This window comes from Octopus sinensis, linkage group LG1 (genome assembly GCF_006345805.1).
Source record: "Octopus sinensis linkage group LG1, ASM634580v1, whole genome shotgun sequence".
Taxonomy (NCBI): domain Eukaryota; kingdom Metazoa; phylum Mollusca; class Cephalopoda; order Octopoda; family Octopodidae; genus Octopus; species Octopus sinensis.
In genome coordinates, this window is record NC_042997.1 from 142,492,126 (window position 1) to 142,514,320 (window position 22,195).

Consider the following 22,195-nt stretch of genomic DNA (forward strand, 5'->3'; position numbering starts at 1 on the left):
TATGTTTTCAGTTTGTTTGGTTTTTTTTAATTATTATTTTTATATATATATAATGACAGTATGAATATCTCTTGTACACAGTTTTGAATATTCTAATTTATTATTTTCCATTCTGTGATATTGGTAGATTTCTTAGGATTTTCTAATAATTATTAGTTGTTTTATTTATATACTGTGTGCTCAAAACAACATTCTAAAGAACCATATCAATTATATTTCTGATATTTATATGAATCTATGTATATGCATACACAGATCTGATAATGTTACAGAACTTTATGTTTTTTTTGTTTTTTTGTTTTTTGCTTTGTTTTTTTTTTTCTTCGTCTTTAAATCACTGAAGAAAAATCTTTAATATAATTGAATACGAATGTGAAAGTAGGGAGACAAACATTAGAGATGAATATTTATGCTTGGAAAAGATAAACAAAATAGTTTAGTAATAAGAAATAATTTAACAATCTTTCTGCTAATGAAATCATTCTATCCATAGTCAGTCAGTAGCTTTAGTTCAGTTTGAATCTTATACAAGAAGAATTAATGCTGAGCTTTAAATATTATCAGATCTTCAAACTAATTTAATAACTACCTGAGACAGCGTGTAGGTGGTGAAACCTAAGCAAGTTAATCTTATTTTGCAAGTATGTGTGCACATATGCACACACACACACACTTTGTTGTTGGAATTTGTAATTTATTTTACTCTTTTTAAGCCCTTCTGATACCAAACTGCCTGAGACCACTACCGTTTACATACAGACTTCTTATCTTAACCCTTTAGTATTTAAATTGACCATATCCAGCTCAGATATTCTTTCTGTTTTATGTTCAAACCTGCCAGAGTCAACCTCTCATACCTACCCTACAACATCACTCTTAAAATAAACAATAGGTGCAGGAATGGCTGTGTGGTAAGTAGCTTGCTTACCAACCACATGGTTCCGGGTTCAGTCCCACTGTATGGCACCTTGGGCAAGTGTCTTCTAGTATAGCCTCGGGCCGACCAAAGCCTTGTGAGTGGATTTGGTAGACAGAAACTGAAAGAAGCCCATCGTATATATGTATGTATGTGTATATATATATATATATATATATATATATATATAATGTGTGTGTGTGTGTGTTTGTGTGTCTGTGTCTGTCCCCCCCCCCAACATCGCTTGACAACCGATGCTGGTGTGTTTACATCCCCGTAACTTAGCGGTTCAGCAAAAGAGACTGATAGAATAAGTACTAGGCTTACAAAGCATAAGTCCTGGGGTCAATTTGTTCGACTAAAGGGGGTTCCCCCTGTATGGCCACAGTCAAATGAGTGAAACAAGTAAAAGTGTAAAAGAGTAATCACATCATTGAAATCTCAAAGCTACAAGGTAATGCATGACTAATTTGATCAATGTGAAGAAATAAGCATTACATTTGACAGAACAATCTAAATATTAAAGAGTTAAAGTGAGCTAAGTTAATATTTTGTATTGAAATTTCATGTTAATTTCTGTTTGAAACACCTGATTATTATGTTCCAAATTAAATGAAATAAAAGCAGTGTTTTTGGATGGAAATATGGGCTTGAAAGCTTTTCAACTTCTAGATTTTGAAGTGTTAAATGCATGCAAGGGAAATGATAACAGAAGACAGGATTAACTAAAGTCATAAATATTTTTTTTGATATTAGGGATGAAAGTCAACCTTAGAAAAAATCTTTATGTTTTGAGTTGTAACAATGGAAATCAGCTTTTTAAAAAGATGAGAAGAGTGGAAGTCAACCATTTAAAAAATATTTTCTTGACTAGGTTCAATTATCTAAAGTTCTCCCCATTAGTCTCCAAGTTCCATCTCTACTAGAACTGAACTATAGCCTTGCTTAGTCATTACTATCATCATTTAATGTCCATTTTCCTTACTGGCATCGATTGGATGGTTTGACTGGAGTTGCTGGTGGTGGTGGTGGGGGCATGGCTAGTTGGCCTTCCTAATGTCACCCACTTTACAAAGTGTACTGGATGCTTTTCACAACACCAGCACAAGTACTTTTTATGTGGCACTAGCACCAGTCCCCAATTTTACCATTTGAATTTGCAACTGTTACTGGTATGTTTCCATTGTACTTTGACCATATATTGTTGGGAACTGTATTGCCAAAATAAGTTAGTAATCATTTACCTGTCTTAGCTAATTATATCTCTGTTGAATATATTTCATACGAATTTGGAAAAACTAGTAAAAGAAGGCATCATTTTGAAATCCATGTTTTGAAATTTTATTTATTGGTAAATAAAATACAAGTTTAACTGAGACTAAATTAAATCTTTTAATTGAAAAAATAAAGAAAAAGTATTGTTAATATATCCCTAATAATGATCATGTTTTTATACAGTTAGATCTTTGTTGCCACACATATCTTGCATTGAATAAAGTTGTGAATTATTGTACATGTTATTACATGTTGGATATAAACATAATCATAACACTTAATCTTGCTGTTCCATTTCTCCAGATAAAATCTATATTTATACACATTTTTTCATGTATGTATAAAAACAGTAGAAATGGTTTAGAAATGATTTATTTAATGCAATAATTATAACTTTATCTTTAAATTATTTATTCAGTGTAAGATTAATGATTGTGGTCAAATTATTAAATAAACAATTAAATAAAATTCAAGACATTCAACCTCTGTTTATTGTGATTTATATCACATTTCCTGTTATTAGCAAAATCTTTCTTTTTATCATATTAGTAAAGTGATACTTTTGTGGTCTCAAGAATTTGTAATTAATTTTACTCTTTGTAAACACTTTTGGCACCAAACTGCCTTAGACTGTTTTTAGTTGTATGTTACTGAGATTTTGAACTAAATTAAAGCCTTCTGTTGAAATTTCATGTCCAAACACCTGATTATTTTGTTAAAAAATAATGGCTTCAAATATTGGCCCAAGGCTAGCGATTTTGAAGGGAGGGGTCAGTCAATTACATCAATCCCAGAGTTCAACTGGTACTTATTTCAACAACCCAGAAAAGATGAAAGTCAACCTGGCAGCATTAGAACTTAGAATGTAAAGAACTAAAAGAAATGCTGCTAAGCATCTTGTTCAGTATGGTAACAATTCTGCCTGTTCACTGCCTTATTTTGTTCCAAGATAATGACAACTATTTTATTAAATTCTTCGTTATTTTCTAAATTATTTGTAACAAAGGCAGTTTATTTCAACAGAAATGTTATGCCAAAAGAGTTAAACCAGTCAGAGAAAACAGCTTCTAAAGTTCTAGATTTATGCTATATTAAGTGCAAGCAGGATTAACTAAATTTAAAAAAAAACAAAAAAAAACATTCTTTTGATATTGGGAATGAGAATCAACTTTTTTTTTAAAGTATATTTGTTTGTGTTTTTATATAGTATCAAAAAGTATATATATTACTGAGCTGATTACTTAGTACTTAATAAGAAAGGAAAGAAGGAAGGAAGGAAGAAAGAAAGAAAGGAAGGAAGGAAAGAAAGAAAGAAAGAAAGTTCTACACTAATTTAAATTCTCAACAGCAAATTTCTAAAATTTTGGAAATATTGCCCTCACATTTTATTTACTTGTGAATTGATATTTAAGGATGAAAGAATTTATTTTTGGCTTAAGAGTGTGTGTAGCATATAAAAATATTTCAAGATAAGAATTTGTTTATTCTGAAATATGGTTTGATATAGTAAAGTAACAATATATAAAATGTTAACAATACAGTTTTCCAGTCATTCATTAAGAATGTGTACAGTACAAGGGTAAATAGTCTTGTTTATATCATAGATGGGGAAAAACTGATTAGATTCGATGTACTCCAATTTATAGCTTAACTAATTAACTAACTTCATCAATAAATGTTATATATCAGCAAAATAAATATTTTAATAATTATAATTACTTAATAAAAAAACATTTTTCCATGGCTTAGTCAGAAAAAGGAGTAACATCCTTGGCTTTTGCAGGGTCTCCAGAATGATGAGAATGTAAGCCAAGATTCATAGATTGCTAACATAGAAAGCAGTACATTAATGCTCTTTTACTAGTTTCAGTCATTTGACTGTGGCCATGCTTCAGCACCACTTTTAGTCAAGCAAATCGACCGCTGGACTTATTCTTTGTAAGCCCAGTACTTATTTTATCACTCCCTTTTGCCGAACCGCTAAGTTACAGGGACATAAACACACCAGCATCGGTTGTCAAGTGATGTTGGGGAGACAAATACAGACAAACAAACACACACACACACATACACACACACATACGCACGCACATACATACATACATACGATGGGCTTCTTTCAGTTTCTGTCTACCAAATCCACTCACAAAGCTTTGGTCAGCCTGAGACTATAGTAGAAGAAGATACTTGCCGAAGGTGCCATGCAGTGGGACTGAACCCAGAACCATGTGGTTCATAAGCAGGCTACTTACCACACAGCCATGCCCAGATTGAAAACCTGGCTAAAAATGGGTTGGTTAGTGTTCATTGAGGAAGGTTTTCGTTGGCTTGATCTCCTTTGTGTTACCAACTCTCAGTTGTTTTTGAAACACACTATATCCCCTTGGTCAGTTATATTTTTGCATAAGATTTGAAGTGAATGATATTGTATGTTGGTAACAGTTATTTACAGCTATAATGTGATATCAAGACTAGGAGATGAACACACATGTGTATAAAACAGATTTCTTTATGCTTTTGTTTTCTACCAAATCCATTCAAGGCTTTGGTCACCCTTGAGCTATAGTAAATACACTTTTCCAGAGTACCATGCAGTGAGACTGAACCTGAGACAGTGTTATTGCTAAGCAGACTTCTTAACCACACAGCCATGCCTGTGCCTTCAGAGGTGGTTAATTTATGGTTGAAGTTCTATTTTTATTTATAGAAAGGTTTTTGAATTGTGTGTGTGTGTGTGTATGTATATATATATATATATATTATATATATATATATATATATATGTATATATGTATGTATGTATATATACATACATACTATCTACTTTTCAGTGAAGTTGCTATAACATTTTGATTTAAGAATTTGAAGTACTCCATTTATGTTAGAAAAATGGCTAAAGGCTTCTTCATTTTAAAAAATTTTATTAATTACTGAAATTATTATTTAACCTAAAACCTGACAATACATTAAAGTTCATTTTACAAACCTTTCTCTCTCTCTCTCACTTTCTCTCTCTTTCTCTCTCACTTTCTCTCTCTTTCTCTCTTTTTCTCTCTCTCTCATCTGTAATATTTCCATTTTATTTGTCTTTTTTTTTAAGTAAATGCCATGTACAAGCTGTGTTTACCATGTAGGTCTGTTAATTATTTCTCCAGGATGTGTATATAATTTTTGCCGCTTATAGATCATTCACCCTAACTTTCCTCATTCTACGTGCAGTTGTGTAAATGATAAAGGAATTTAGGCATGATTATTTACTTTAGTTCATTAAAATCTTAATTCTATCATTTATCTTTGACAACTTAAATAATTTGTTTTTGATCCAAGCTGTCAAAAAACTCACCCACAAAGCTAATTCTGCAATCAATATTCCTATAGATAACCATGCTACTAGAACCAACAATCCTTAATTCCAACTTCGATAGTAACCATTCAGGAAAGTTTAACAATAGTGATAAGGAATAAAAAATGTTTTTGTTTTTTTTATCTCTTATCACTAGTTTTCATGGTGCATGTATAAAATATCTTAAAAATTCAGGTATTCATTTCCCCATAAATTATCCCCACTAAAAAACAAAAAAAAACTGTGTGAATAGAATATACAGAGGTCAGAAGAATCTTTTATCTTTCACTGGTTTCAGTCATTGGACTGCTGCCACACTGTGACATTGAATTTGAAAGGTTTTAGTCAAACAAATTGCTCCCAGTACTTAATTTTATGTGTCCTATCAGTCTTTTTTTGCCAAACCATTAAGTTAGGGGCATAAATAAATCAACAATAATTGTCAAGTAGGGGATGGGACAAGACAAACACAGATACAAAGCCACACACATACATATGAATACACACACATACACAGACACACGAATGGCTTCCTGACATTAGTAGAACACTTTTTATTGAATTCTGATCTTAGTGACTTAGATAAATGTTGAAAAATAGAAATTGTATTTTAATCCAGATATCATAATTTTGCCAAGAAATCTTTTTATTCAAAACAAGATGAAAATAGCCATCTGTCCACCTAGAATACATCTACTCTTGCCAGCGTATTTAATTTCTATATCAATAAAATATATTTAAAATCTATTTGCTCTACTTTCTGTTTTTTGACTCTCTTGAGTAATAAACTACCTTTTACCTAATAATTGTTTCAAATTTTGGCTTATGGCCTGCAGTTGTAGTGGGATGAGGTTAGACAATCACATCAACCCTGAAAGGTGGAAAGGCATTGTTGACCTCAGTAAGATTTGAAATCAGAATGTAAAGAGCTGGAAGAATTTCCACTGGACACCTACCTTTCACCTTAGCATAAGTACCAGCGCATGGAACTCTTGATCCTTGAGTCACTCATCAATTAATAAAAACAATATATCTTTTACCCTAAAAATAGTAAACTGTTCAGAAACTAAGATGAACTCTTTCATCATTAGATTTTTTTTTAAAATAAAAGATACATACTCTTACCTTTAAAATTTTCCCTTGTTAGTCTTTCTTGTAAGAATTATTACATGTGAATCATTAGAAGTTCTAAATTTGTCATCTGTCAAAAATGGCTAATCATGATATTGAGGCCGACAGAGCATGTCAGAAGTATACAGCTTACTATCTCACAACTTACCTCAATGGCATTATCATCAAACTGTCAAATCGTTTTATTCTCTTACACATTTCAATCTCTTACACATTAAAGAGATTTATTCTCTTACACATTAAATCTCTTACACATTAAATCTCTTACACATTTCAAACAGTATCAACAATGAATATTTGATTTCTGCCTTAAACCACACATTTGTGGGTTTTTTATATTCAGTATCATATACACAGATAATGTTGATCTCCTTAAAGGGGAAATATAGGTTTATATGGATTACATGAGTTTCAGCCAAGCAGTCAGTCTTCTGATTAACGCTTTGTTGTATAATGAATGTAAAGAAATACTGAAATTTTGATCAGGCACAAAAATGATTGTTATAATTATAATTATTTTTCTTTTTCCTTTCTGAAGAGCTGTGAAAAATTTAAAAACAAAAATGCAGAGTAATTGTTTCTGTGCTGATCAATGGTTTTTTTTTGCCACTGATGGATTTTTAATTTCAACCTAGCTGGGTTTTAATTTAGCCTCAGTGTTGTCTGAATCAAGCATACTCTCTTATGTAAACTGTTTATATCAGGGCTGTGGAGTCAGAGTTGGAAACAATTAAGGGTAGCTGGAGTCAGTAAAACCAACTCTGATTCCAATTCATGATATCATTATTCTTTAATATAAACCAGTTATAACATATAGACCCTCTCAAAGTACAAGTGTATGCATATACTTTATGAGATATGTTGACCACAATCACTTAAATACATAAAGAGGAGTTGGAGTCAGAGTCAGAGTCAAAGTTTTTTGTTTCAAATCCAAAGCCCTGGTTTATATATCAGTCAGTATTCAGAATAAATTGACTGATAGTGTAGAGCTGATCCACTACAAGGCCCAGTGCTTGTTGCAGTGTGATGACTTGTGTGCATCTATGACCTAGAGAGCCATGCCAGTAGAGTGCAGGTTCCTGGTAGGACCTCTTATGCTGAACAGATCAAAGGACAGAGGTCAGACTACTATGGACCACCTGTCAGTTAGCGGGGCTCCGAAAGGAGTCTCAGGGAGTAGCATCCCTGCCTTCCTGAGCTAGTTTTCCACCACATTTCTTAAGAATTATGGTAGAGGCCTTGATCTTGGGATCACCCCTGTCTAGAAACTGAGGTTAGGGGTAAGCAAGGGCATACACTCCAGAGAAAATCCAGCTCTAAAAATGCCTTATGATAGCAAGGCAGAATGGGTACCAGCCAGTGACAAAGGTTGGGTGGGCTGCATCTGCCTACCTTGGTTACTATGGCATTGAGGTAGATCCGGCCACCCCCATTAATGGAGATAAATCCTGGATTTAAAACACTGGATGATGATGATGTTCCCAGTGGTAAAAATATGTTTGCATAGGACCAACACCCCTGCCTAGAAAAAAAAAGAAAAACAAAGTTACAGAAGCATCAACTGCAACTTAAAACCAACAAAACTTGGAGGTGGGAGAAACAGAAAAAACAGCTTAGAATCAAGAACATTAGAGAAATGTCATCTATGGCCTATGCTCCATAGTAAAGAAAGACTTAAGTAAATAGACCTGACAATTTTTATCATGACTACACCACCAGCCAATTTAAAGGGTAAAGACCTCCTTCAGTCATGAATGAGCATGTGATTGCACGTAGGAAGTTACCCTCCGAGGCACAAAGTCCAGACAAGGTTGTTTATAGAAGACCAGCAGTCACCCACACATACCAGCCTCCCCTATCCATACCATTGATGTTATCCAAGGGAAAGGCAAAGGCCACTGCAGCTTCGCACTAGTGATGTTGCAACTCATTTCTACAGCTGAATGAACTGGAGCAGTGTGAAATAAAGTGTCTTGCTCAAGAACACAACACACAGCCCAGTCTGGGAATCAAACTCACTACCTCATGATTGTGAGCCTGGTGCTCTAATCACTGAGCCAGTTTACACTAGCATTTAAACTAGCCATATCTTGCCAAAATTTTCTACCTATTTTATGTTCAAACCAGTCAGATCTGGCCTCTCACACTAATCCTACCATGTCATTCTAAAAATAGACAGTTATCTCATCAAAATCTCAAAGCTACAAGATAATGCTTTATAAATTCAAAACATTGTGAATAAATAATGTGAATGCTAAAGGGTTAAAATACACGAGTAAAATTGCATATTATAGGATAAATAAATGAATTATTTAAAAATTATATTTATTGTTGCTCTTAAGTGATTTAATGTTATATATTTAGACTTTGCTCTGAAAATGAATTTGAAGCTGTTTATATTTTGATATTTGACCCAAAAGTTTTCATTTCACATTTATGGCATATTTAAAACTGAAATATCAAATAAATTAACATTTTCTCTTTATTGTTTTGCTCTTCATCATAATTATTGTGGTTTCAACTCTGCTTCAAAATAAACAATGGGCTCATAAATTAACTTTCACACCCACCCATGCCTTGTGGCATAACTTTTTTTTCTTTAATTCATTATTAATTGTTTGTATTTTTTTTTTAAATTTCAGGTTATACACTGACACACGATGAAGCTGTTTCTTGTTAAACACCACATATGTTACACTGAGTTACATAGAATCATCATTGTGTAAAAAATTATGCCTTTATTAATGGCAAACTGTTATGCATGGTAAGTTACGCTTAATTTTGTTGCAAAAAGCACCATTAATCTCACCCTTCACCCTCAGAAAACCATTTTTGCTCATCATCACTGCCACAACCACCACCACCACCATCATCATTATCGTCGTCATCCACCCATTTTCCATGCCAGCATGGTTGGACTGGTAATAAATGGGTTTATAATGACTTGCAGAGTGAGCAACCAATGATGTTGGATGACTCAGTGTCTCCCTGTGGTTATTACTTCTCATTTCAGTCATCTAATCTATTTTGACAGTGTTTTCAATGACAGTATATATAATATATTAAAGAGATTTTATGAAATTATTGTTTCTACTGTGCTGAAGTCTACTCTATCCCTTTCAAATGATAAGCTTATATTAAAAGTGCTCTATACCACATGTATGTGAAACATAAGCACCAAGGAAGAAATCTAATTGCAACTGGATAGATATGAAGTGCGTTTGGTTTATTAGATGTGCATCAGCCTTCTGAGACTAGTTTAATAAAAACGAGTCGAGGTGAGGTCAATTCATTGCATGATTGTATTGAAAGAGATATGAAATGCAAATAGATAATGTACATTGGATGGGAAACTACCTTATGTTGATAATGGAAGGTGCATGTAGTGTAGATTGATTAATTAAGAATTAGCATGAGAGAGAGAGTTAGAACAAATGTTAGTAAGTTAGGTCTCGTTAGAGATAATAATATGGATATTTCTTAGAGATGTCTATATTTATTTATTATGGAAAATCAATGTAAACTAATGATAAGCTCCTTTTGGATTTTAGACAGATATGGTAAAGTATTTGTACTTAAGCACTATCAAAACATAGTTCTGTTAATGGCAACGGCAACAATAAGTAATGGATGAGTGGTTAGCTGTAGGAATGGCTGTCTGATTAAAAAACTTCCTTTGCAATCATGTTGTTTCAAGTTCAGTCCCACTGTGTGGCACCTTGGGCAAGTGTCTTCTACTCTAGCCCCAGGACAATCTATTCCTTGAGAGTGAATTTACTAGATGGAAACTGTGTGGAAGCCTGTCATGTATATGTGTGTCTCTTTGTGTCTGTGTTTGTCAAAGCACCCCCTCTTCCACCACTTGACAACCACTTTTGATTTGTTTACATTCCTGTAACTTTGCAGTTTAATGAGAGAAACTGATATAATAAGTATCCGACTTTAAATAAGTACTGAAGTGAATTTGTTCAGCTATAACCTTCAAGGGAGTGTTCCAGCGTAGCCACAGTCCAAAACTGAATCCAGTAAGAGAACATAAAAGATAAATAGTAGCTGAAACCATTGACAAGCTTCTCATAGCTTAGAAGGTTTAAGTCATGAAAGGCTGATTGGCTGAGTTGGTAGAATGCCATGTTTTATTTATTCTGATCCTCTGCACTCTAAGTTCAAGTCCTGCTGAGATCAACCTTGAATTTGATCATTTTGGCAAGCTGGCTGAATTGTTAGCATGCCAGGTGAAATGCTTCGCTGTATTTCGTCTGTCTTTACATTCTGAGTTTAAATTCTGCCATGGTCAACTTTGCCTTTTGTCTGTTTGGGGTTGAGGAAATAAGTACCAATTGAGTACTGGGGACAGTGTAATTGACTTTGCTACTGAGTAAGAATATAAAAACTGCACCATTCTGCCAAGCCATATCAAACCAGTATGATCTCAAGCTCAATTTCACATCAGACCGTGGTTGATGGAGAGAACATGCTGAGGCCTTTGTCCTGCAGTGGACTGAACATGGGCAACCCAGTCTAATCCAAAAATGGCCCAATACAGGACAGTAGAGCAGTGAATTGATAGAATTGATAGAGTATTAGATGATATGCCTTGTAGTGTCTTTTCTGGTTCTTTGCAGTCCAACAGCAGTGCTTGCAATGCCACTAGTGCCAAGCTGTGTTGGCCCAAATCAGTGACATTTACCTTGGAGAACATTGGTAGTCTGGAGACGGGAGATTTGCATGCAGGGGTGACTGCCAGTCTTCCTCAATAGACATTTCTCAGACAAATGTTCAATCTTAACTTACAGATGCCTAGTATGCCATTATCATCATCATTATCATTTTAATGTCTGCTTTTTCAAGCTTGCATGGATCATATGGATGCCTTTCCTGTCACCAATGATCGCCTGTTTCCAAGTAAGGTAATATTTCCCCCAGAAATAGGGTAGATTGAAAATGAAAGTCACCGCTTGCATGGCATTGACACTTGTTTAGAACTATCACATCATGTTTAAAACAAGGAGACAGTAACAAACACACACACACATGCACATGTTTTTATGCTGTGTTTTCTGCTCCGGGTACTTATACTTATGGCAGGTTTTGTTTTTAGTTTACATCTAGGATATTTAAAATAGTTTCTGTCCACCAAATCCACTCTGAAAACTTAGGTGAGCTTGGGACTATAATAGAAAATACATACCAAAAGTGTTACACAGGAGTGGCTGTGTGGTAAGTAGCTTGCTTACCAACCACATGGTTCCAGGTTCAGTCCCACTGCATGGCACCTTGGGCAAGTGTCTTCTACTATAGCCTCGGGCCGACCAAAGCCTTGTGAGTGGATTTGGTAGACGGAAACGGAAAGAAGCACATCATATATATATATATATATATATATGTGTTTGTGTGTCTGTGTTTGTCCTCCCACCATCGCTTGACAACCGATGCTGCTGTGTTTACGTCCCCTAAACTTAGCGGTTCGGCAAAAGAGAACGATAGAATAAGTACTGGGCTTACAAAGAATAAGTCCTGGTGTCGATTTGCTCAACTAAAGGCGGTGCTCCAGCATGGCCACAGTCAAATGATTGAAACAAATAAAAGAGTAAAAGAGAGTGGAACTGAACCTGAAATCATGTGGTTGGAAAGTGCACGTCATGGAACCACACCTGCACGTGATGTATATTTGGCATATACAAAGCAAAAGACTGGTGCTGATCTCGTAGCAATATTACTTTTAGAATAGCTTCAAAAGAAATTATATTTTTTTGCCAATCTCTGTCCATCTTCCCCACTCCTCTCTCTTCATGTTTATGTTTTGTGAAGATTTTTTAAAAATATGATTTTCTATTTTGAAGTAATAGATTTAGTCATATATATATATATATTTAAAAGAATTATGATTTTAAAAAATCTAGTTCCATGCAGTGCAAACTTCGGCATAAACGTTTCCAGAGACAATATTTTTTGTGCTGTGCTTATAGCTCCTGGCATTTTTCAGGAAAAAAAAAATGCTTGAAATATCAAATGTCTGTTAGTGCTTGACTACTTCAGTTACATTGTCATTCTCAAATTGTAGACCTAGCTAAATGCTAAGGAGGATGTCCTCTTATGTGATACAGAACTTTTTCTATTTTCCTTAATATTCAATATTGGTTACTTTATAGATAATAATCTAAAATGCTTATTAATATAGTTTTCTATTATTGTAACGAAACCATCGGTTTAGAAGTAGTTAAATAGAAATGGTATTAAAAAATATGCTTTTGTCCTTTTTTTTTTAAGTGGTACTTTTTTTTTGTTTTTCACAATTTCCATTAAATATGAAATCAATTAGTCATTTTTTTTTCTTTTTGTACATCTAGGATATTTAGAATATTGCCATTTAAAATATGTTGTGATTTTAAAGAATGAATTACTGAGAATGATATATTTAATAATTAACTGATATGCAGTGTTCTAAACCCACACAAATATTTTTACCAGCATAAAATATCATCATCATCGTTTTAACATCTACTTTTCCATACTTGCATGAGTCGGTGGAGTGTAATTAGGCACATTTTCTACAACCGGATATCCTTCATGTTGGCAATCCTTATTTCCAAGTAAGACAATATTTCCCCATGACCAAAAATGTTTACACAGAATATTGGAAATGAATGACAGTCATTTACTACAATGATCTAACTCCATAGGGAGACAGAAACACATTTACACTCATGCAAACACACAACATATCTGTTAAATATAAACTCAAGATCTTCTACTTTGTTTTTGTAAGGAATTAAATAGCAGAGTGGGTGTGTGATAAGTAGCTTGCTTACCAACCACATGGTTCTGGGTTCAGTCCCACTGCGTGGCACCTTGGGCAACTATCTTCTGCTATAGCCTCGGGCCGACCAACGCCTTGTGAGTGGATTTGGTAGACGGAAACTGAAAGGAGCCCGTCATATATATGTATATGTATATATATATGTTTGTGTGTCTGTATTTGTCCCCCCCCCCCCAACATCACTTGACAACCGATGCTGGTGTGTTTATGTCCCCATAACTTAGCGGTTCGGCAAAAGAGACCGATAGAATAAGTACCAGGCTTACAAAGAATAAGTCCTGGGGTCGATTTGTTCGACTAAAGGCGGTGCTCCAGCATGGCTGCAGTCAAATGACTGAAACAAGTAAAAGAGTAAAAGAGCAGCAATATTATACAAGGTAAGGGCAGCAGGGTGGCAAAAGCTGTTAGCATGCTGGGCAAAATGCTTCGCAGCATTTCATCTGTTTTTATGTTCAGAGTTCAAATGCTGCCAAGGTCAATTTTGCCTTTCATTCATTTATGGTTGATAAAATAAGTACCAGTTGAACACTGGGGTCAATGTAATTGACTTACCCTCCCCCAAAATTGTTGGCCTTGTGCCAAACTTTGAAACCAAGGTAGAAACAAAATAGGTAATTAAATGATGAGATAGATCACTAACCTATTAGTCTTGAGTTCAAAACACACTGTATGTATTTCATAGTATTCTGAACAATACTTGTCCTACTTTGAACAATAGGCCTAAAATGACAGCTAATTTAACACCTCCATCTGAGGGTTGGCTATCGTTTCATGTGTAACAATCTCTGAACACATTTCATCTAACTACATTCCTTCCATAATATAACTGTTCATCAAGGGTTACAGGTGAAGAGGTTTCCCAGTAAACTTACTGCCAAATAGAGCAAAGGGCCTGAACTGATGAGAGGTTGCTTTTCAGCTATCATATCATTGTATATAATCACATATCTTTCTTCCCGCTAGTTTGTGCTGGTGCTACAGTGAGTGCAGGATTTTGTGAGGCTTTCCTGCAATCACACTGACCTCTAGCTTGAAACACAATCCCATATCCTTTTATTTTTAACTCGTCTTTACTTAGATCCATCTAAGTTATTTTCTTTATCTTAGTTTATTCCTGATAAAACTATTTCCATCTCACACACCATCAACTCTGGTTGTGATACATGCATACATACATATTATGGAGATGTAATTGCATAGCAAGTGACCTGATCTGAGATCATGTGCTGAAATAAAAACAATTGCAGCATGGAAGGTGTTTATAAGCCATTTAAAAACACAAAAACTATTAGATTCACTTCAACATTTAAATTTAATTTGCCAAAATATTTTTATCGCTTTGAGACTGTGACCTGTTCACTGACAAAATTCCGTGCAGCATGGAATTTTGTCAGTGAATAGGTTGCGGTCTTAAAGCAACGAAAATATTTTGGCAAATTAAATTTAAATGTTGAGGTGATTCTAAAGGTTTCTGTGTGTTTTTAAATGGCTTATAAATACTTTCCATGCTGCAGTTGTGTATATATATATGATGATGATATAAAGCACCATCCAAACGTGGCTGTTGCCAGTGAACATCGAACCCAATATCAATGGAAACAGTAGTTGTGATACCTGTGCCGGTGACACATAAAAAGCACCATCCGAACGTGGCCGTTGCCAGTGCAGCCTCCACTGGCTTCTGTGCCAGCCGCACATAAAAAGCACCATCCGAACGTAACCGATGCCAACCCTGCCTCAAATGGCTTCTGTGTCGGTGGCACATGAACATCGAACCAAATATCAATGGAAACAGTAGTTGTGATACCTGGGCCGGTGACACATAAAAAGCACCATCCGAACGTGGCCGTTGCCAGTGCAGCCTCCACTGGCTTCTGTGCCAGTGACACATAAAAAGCACCATCCGAACGTGACCGATGCCAACCCCACCTCGAATGGCTTCTGTGCCAGTGACACATAAAAAGCACCATCCGAACGTGACCGATGCCAACCCCGCCTCGAATGGCTTCTGTGCTGGTGGCACATGAACATCGAACCAAATATCAATGGAAACAGTAGTTGTGTTACCTGTGCCGGTGACACATAAAAAGCACCATCCGAACGTGGCCGTTGCCAGTGCAGCCTCCACTGGCTTCTGTGCCGGTGACACATAAAAAGCACCATCCAAACGTGATCGATGCCAACCCTGCCTTGAATGGCTTCTGTGCCGGTGGCACATAAAAAGCACCATCCGAACGTGGCCGATGCCAGCACCGCCCTGACTGGCTTCTGTGCCGGTGGCACATAAAAAGCACCATCCGAACATTGCTGATGCCAGCACCGCCCCGACTGGCTTCTGTGCCGGTGGCACATAAAAAGCACCATCCGAGCGTGGCCGATGCCAGCACCGCCTCGACTGGCTTCTGTGCCGGTGGCACATAAAAAGCACCAACCGATCGTGGGATCCCGGAACATCTCGCTGTGCTTGAGGAGACCTGTTGAGTCAAGTGCATGTGCATCGAACCAAATATCAATGGAAACAGTAGTTGTGATACCTGTGCCGGTGACACATAAAAAGCACCATCCGAACGTGGCTATTGCCAGTGCAGCCTCCACTGGCTTCTGTGCCGGCCGCACATAAAAAGCACCATCCGAACGTGACCGATGCCAACCCTGCCTCGAATGGCTTCTGTGCCGGTGGCACATAAAAAGCACCATCCGAACGTGGCCAGACCCCTCTGGCACCTGTGCAGGTGGCACGTAAAAAGCACCCACTACACTCGCGGAGTGGTTGGCGTTAGGAAGGGCATCCAGCTGTAGAAACACTGCCAGATCAGACTGGAGCCTGGGGCAGCCCCTGGCTCCCCAGACCCCGGTCGAACCGTCCAACCCGTGCTAGCGCGGAAAACGGACGTTAAACGATGATGATGATGATGATGATGATGATGATGATGATGATATATATATATATATAGTCAGTTGATAAAAAAGCATACATCAGAAAGAAGCACACTCTAAAGATTAGTGCATTAATTATTACAGCGAAAATTTTATGTCTTGGACACAGAGTGGATGTGAAACCTTGGGTAATTCTATGTCCAAGATATAAAATTTTTGTTTGATATATATATATATATATATATGTATATATATATATATATATATATATATATATATATGTGTGTGTGTGTGTGTGGTGTGTGTATGACCGTGTGTATCATTGGTGATTTTCTTTCTCTGTCTTCCCTTCCTTGGACCTTTCCTTTTTCTATGTTTCTGACGAAGAGCTCCGCTCTAAATGTTAAATCTTCCTTCTTTCTTTCCTTTCCTGAGCATCCAATAACACTATACTTGTTCCATGTCCTCGCGTTGTGTTTTCTCTTGGTGTTTTCATGCTTGGATTAACTATATATATATGATGAACTTCCACACAGTTTCTTTTCATCTGCCAAATTCACTCACAAGGCATTGGTTGACCCAGGGCTATAGTAGAAGATACTTGCCCAATGTGCCACATAGTGGACTGAACCCATAATCACATGCTTGCAAATCAAGGATCCTAACTACACAGCCATGCCTCCACCTGTTACAGATTTTTTTTTGTCTTAGAATACATGTAAATTTATTCAAAGTACTATGATGTCGTAAATGTGTATCACTATAGTTGCGTGGGTTGGTGTATGTGCATTGGTATTCACATATGGGTATCTCTACAAGGTTTTGTGTATAATTGTCCTTTACATTTCATGGAGTTCATTTTTATTCTTTAAGCTGCTGTCATTTATATTACAATGTGGTTTAGATCACAAGACAATTAATGCAACAAAAAATGAACAAGTCACCTACAGACAGAAAAACAAATAACCTCAACATTGTTTTCAATTATCATATGACTAGGCTGTCATTTTTAGATTACAACAAAAATACTGACAGCGTGATGAAAATTTTAATTTCTTTCTTACACTACAATCTACAAGTTGAGGGATTTATAAAACAAGAATTTTTGAATTAAGTATACTTCTGAATGACATTAAATATTTTAACTTACACAACATGAGTATGTTAATTTAACAATTTCTAAATTCTTTTCATCATCATCATCATCATCAGCTGCTGCATTAGCAGCATCATTTAATGTTTGTTCTATGCTGAGATGTGTTGGGCAGTCTGATAGGATTCTGTGGGCCCAAGGACTGCATTATGCTCCAGCGTCTGCTTTAGTATGGTTTCTACAGGTAGATGCCCTCACTAACACAAACTGCTTTACAGTATGTTCTGGGTACTATTCTTCATACCAGTTCTAGTGAGGCTGTCATGCAGTTTGAAGGGATACAAATCCAGAGGGGGTCAAATTTATGCTTGGAAATGATGGGCAAAAGATGGGTAAAAGTATGAGAGAAGAGGCTAGTGTTGAACAGGTCTCTTATTATTGAGGAGCTGCATGACTTCTCATTTTAGAAGAGAGTATAGGAGTGATTGAGTGGTGTCAGAGTGAGTGGAGCAGATGAGTGGTGTGAGTTGAGCAGATTGAGTGCAGCAATGAAGTGGGACTGACAGTGCTGAATAGCATAATAGTGATGAAACAGTAGACAAGAAAATGATGTGAATGTGATGATGTTGGGTAGATTGCAGGAGTGGGTAGGGTAGAGAAAAGAGAAACAGACTTAGTGCATGATGTGGATGAGAAACATATGGTGGTGGAGGAAGTGATCAGTCAAGTGTGGATGGGGAGGAGAGACTACGAAAGTAAATTAAGCAATTCATTGTATATTTCCAAACAGAAAATATATTCTAGGAAATAATTTTCTTTAAAGAATTTATTAAAAACAGTACTTACTTGAATTGAAAGGTCATTTGTTCACAAACCATTTATGTAAAATTATTTCTTATTATGGGAATAGGTACTGGTATGGCTGTTGTGGTTAAGAACTCTACTTCACAACCAATTAGTCTAAGCTTCAGCCACATTGCATTGCACCTTGTGCATATGTCTTCTACTAGAGATCAGGCCAAACAATGCTTTTTGAGTGAATTTGGTAGACAGAAACTGTACAAAGCTCTGTACTCTTCATGTGTGCGCACTTGTGTGCACGAGCATATTTGCATAAATATTTGCATCCTGCACTTTGGAAGTTCAGTGGAATTAAAATTGTCTTACTTGAAAATAGATAAGGGTTACAACAGAAAGGGCATTCAGTTGTCAAACAGTACTGCAATAATGTGTTCATACAACCCATGCTACCATGGAAAAATGGACATTAAAAACAAATGAATAACTGAATGTTAAGCTCATATTTATGTTTCTGAAAGATTGCACAATACAAAACTCTCCTATATATACTATATTTTAATGTGTATAAGGAACCTCCTAATTTTTGTGACTTAAAATTTGGAAAAAATGTTTTGTAAGGGATTATAGTACTATTCATGTTAAGAAATTCATATATTTTTTAAACCTAATTTTTGACAAAAATGGGTTCCTTATACACATTAAAATATGGTAATTATTTGATCATTCTGTGATGTTTCACTCACTAAATAACTTAATGACAAGCTTTGAGCGTTCATGTTAGATCACATGGGATGCCCATGTGTTGTTCACAAATCATTCTGCTAAGCATGCAAGATACATATTTATTTGAAAACCATTTCAAGAAAACTAGTAACAGTTTAATTAATTAAACCAAAGTCAATGCCCTTTCATACACACTGCCATGATGACTGTGGTGATCTATTTTTGCTTTACAAATGATAGATCTCAGAACTGCTTCTCTTTCCAAACTGTCAACGGAACTCCTATAAGCAAGAGAACCGTTTATAACGTATTATTTGAGGACAAGGTTGATCTTTCCTGAGAGAAATACATTCAGTCAGTTCAAAAGAAAAATATAGAAGTGTAGTATTGTCTAGTCAGAGAGAAAAACAAAAACAGCTAACTGATAAAATTATGAGAATACAAAGAAAAAAAAATGAAGAGGAAAACATTATGGTATTTGTATAGATTTGAGAAAACTAACGTGTTTTAATACTTATGTTTCTTTCTGTGAATATAGCTGGTTTTCTGTTTTATATATTGTTTAGTTTTGTTGTGTGTGTGGGGAATGAGAGAGCCAGTAGATGTGGACAGAATTCTGTTATGAAATTAATGTTACATTCTTTGTAAAGTATGTTGTCACTTATACTGCAAGCCATTGTTGATTGATTACTCTCCAGTGCAATAAAGTTGTTGTACCTTACTTTGATTGTATTCTGAATTGCAATTGTTTAAAGCTAACTACTACTTGCTAATACTAAACAGATATAAATTATAAAACTACAAGAAGATTCATTCAAAACTGTAAGACAAGTTAAAGCATCAGAATTGAGGTTTACCATAGACTAGGGTTGTTATTTCATAGGATTATAAATTATAATTATTTATGTAAGAACTGTAAATAGTTGTAGAGAGTACCACAGTTCATAAATTGAACAAACTCCTCTCCTAGGTCAGCTTCATTAAAGCATTTGAGCTTTTGTTATATTTCAGGATGATCATATTTTTTCTTACCAAATAAATACATGCATTATATATTTGTTCTTTACTTGTTTATCATTGTTCTTATTTTTTGTCCATTGTCTGAAAATCTTTTGTCACACACCTGTGACCTCTTCAACAACTCCCCATCCCATGTGTCTCCTGTTTGAACTTTAGTTAACATTTGTTACAAAAGTTTATGAAAATGGCATTCAAAAATCTTATTAAACTGTGAAAGTATTTGAAACTTATTGATTAAATCAAATTTGAGCCAAATTTCTTTATCTTGTCTCTTCTACTATTGCCCAGGGTCAACCAAAATCTTGTGAGTGGATATGATAGAGAAACTGAAAGAAGCCTATTGTGTGTGTGTGTGTGTGTGTGTGTGTGTGTGTGTGTGTTTATTTCTCTGTCGTGACATTCTGTGATAGTTATAAATGAGTGTTACTGTGTCACCATCGTGCAAGGAGTGTCATTTGTTTCTAATCTTGCATGTAAGCATGTGCGGCTATGAGAAAATATTACCTTACTTGGAAACGCATAAGTGTTGGTAACAGGAAGGATATTTGTCCAAGAAAATTTGCCTCGAAAAAGTGAGTTGACCCTAAGCATGCATAGATAAGTGGATGGTAAAATGATGATGATGATGATATATGTATAGTTTTGATTAAGTAGTTATCTTGCCTACATATATATATATATATATATGCAGCAACACACTTAAATACTTCTGCTTAGTCAAGGTTATGTCTATACCAAGGAGAGGTAAATATTATTGCTGTACAATGTACAAAAATACAAACAAAAGCAATGAAAATAATATTGTTATAAAATGGGTTGACACACCAAAGTACCAATTAAAATAGGAAATAATCTGGTGAAGAGAGGATCAGTCTGATCTTTGGCAGACATGGTGAGAAATCTAATAGCTGTGTGTGTGTGTGTGTGTGATTATTCAGTTTTATTTCAAGATTTCTTGCCAATAGAGAATGAGCCAGTTTCTAACCTAAATCCAAGGCTCTTTCATTGGAATTTCAACTCCAACAACAGGGTATTTTTGTATGTATGTATGCATGTATACATGCAGATTTGTATGTTTTGTTTTATGTATGTCTTCTCATGCATCTACTTGCATATCTAGACATGCTCATATATACATAAATTATAAACTTCTGGAATGTATGTATATATGTATGTATGTATGTATGTATGCATAGATGCAGGCATAGCTCTGGTTAAGAAGCAAGTGTCATGCATTTTGAATGAATTTGATTGATGGAAGATGTGTGAAATCCAACATGTATGCATATGTATGTATGTCTTTGTGTTCCCCCATCACCACCACTGGTGTTGCTTTGTTTATGTGTAACTTAGTGGTTCAACAAAAGAGACTGATAGAATAAGTTTCAGATTTAAAAAATAAGACCTGGGATTGATTTATTTGACTACCCCAGCATGACCACAGTCAAATGACTGAAACAAATAAAAGAATAAAAAAGAATATAATTATGGTAAGTTTCTTGCTTACCAACCATATGGTTCCAAGTTCAACCCACTGCGTGGCACCTTGGGCAAGTGTCTTCTATAGCCTCAGGCCAATTAAAGACTTGTCAGTGGATTTAGTAGGCAAAAACTGAAAGAAGCCTGCCACATATATATATATATATATATATTTTGGCATGGTCATTTCACTTTTTTTTCTTGAAATAAACACATGCACTTTTATATATTATTCTGCAGTAGAAGTGTTAAGACCAGTTCCTCCAGTGATGAGGATTGACTTGCAAGAGTCCTGTGTTGGTACCACATAAAGGTGGCTTACAGTACCCCATAAAGCACCCATACAATGCCACATAAAAGCTCTCATGCGGTACCACATCAAAGCACCCATGCAGTGCCACATAAAAGCATCCAGCACACTCTGTAAAGTGGTTGGTGATAGGAATGGCATCCAGCCATAGAAACCATGCCATTTAAGACTGGAGCCTGGTGCAGCTCCCCAGATTGCCAGCTCTGGTCAAACCATCCAACCTATCCCAGCATGGACAACGGACATTAAATGATGATGCTGATATATAATGAAAAGGAAACATTGAGTCTTGTTCTGAATAAGCTTCGGCTTTATTGTAGTAATGGTGTGTGACATTTCATGGTTATCTGAAAACTGATATCATGAAATAAGATTACCAGTCTATATGCATTGGAGACTAGATA

General features: G+C 35.5%; 1 protein-coding gene across 8 annotated transcripts in view; it reads left to right on the forward strand.

Moving 5' to 3' along the window:
• Positions 1-22,195, forward strand: part of LOC115209821 (anion exchange protein 2-like) — a 721,610-nt gene that overhangs the window by 355,377 nt on the left and 344,038 nt on the right. For all 8 annotated transcript variants that reach the window (XM_036505450.1, XM_029778381.2, XM_036505461.1 and 5 more), the window contains exon 2: positions 9,311-9,432. The gene's annotated coding sequence lies outside the window, so the exon portion shown is untranslated. The remainder of the gene's footprint in view (positions 1-9,310; positions 9,433-22,195) is intronic.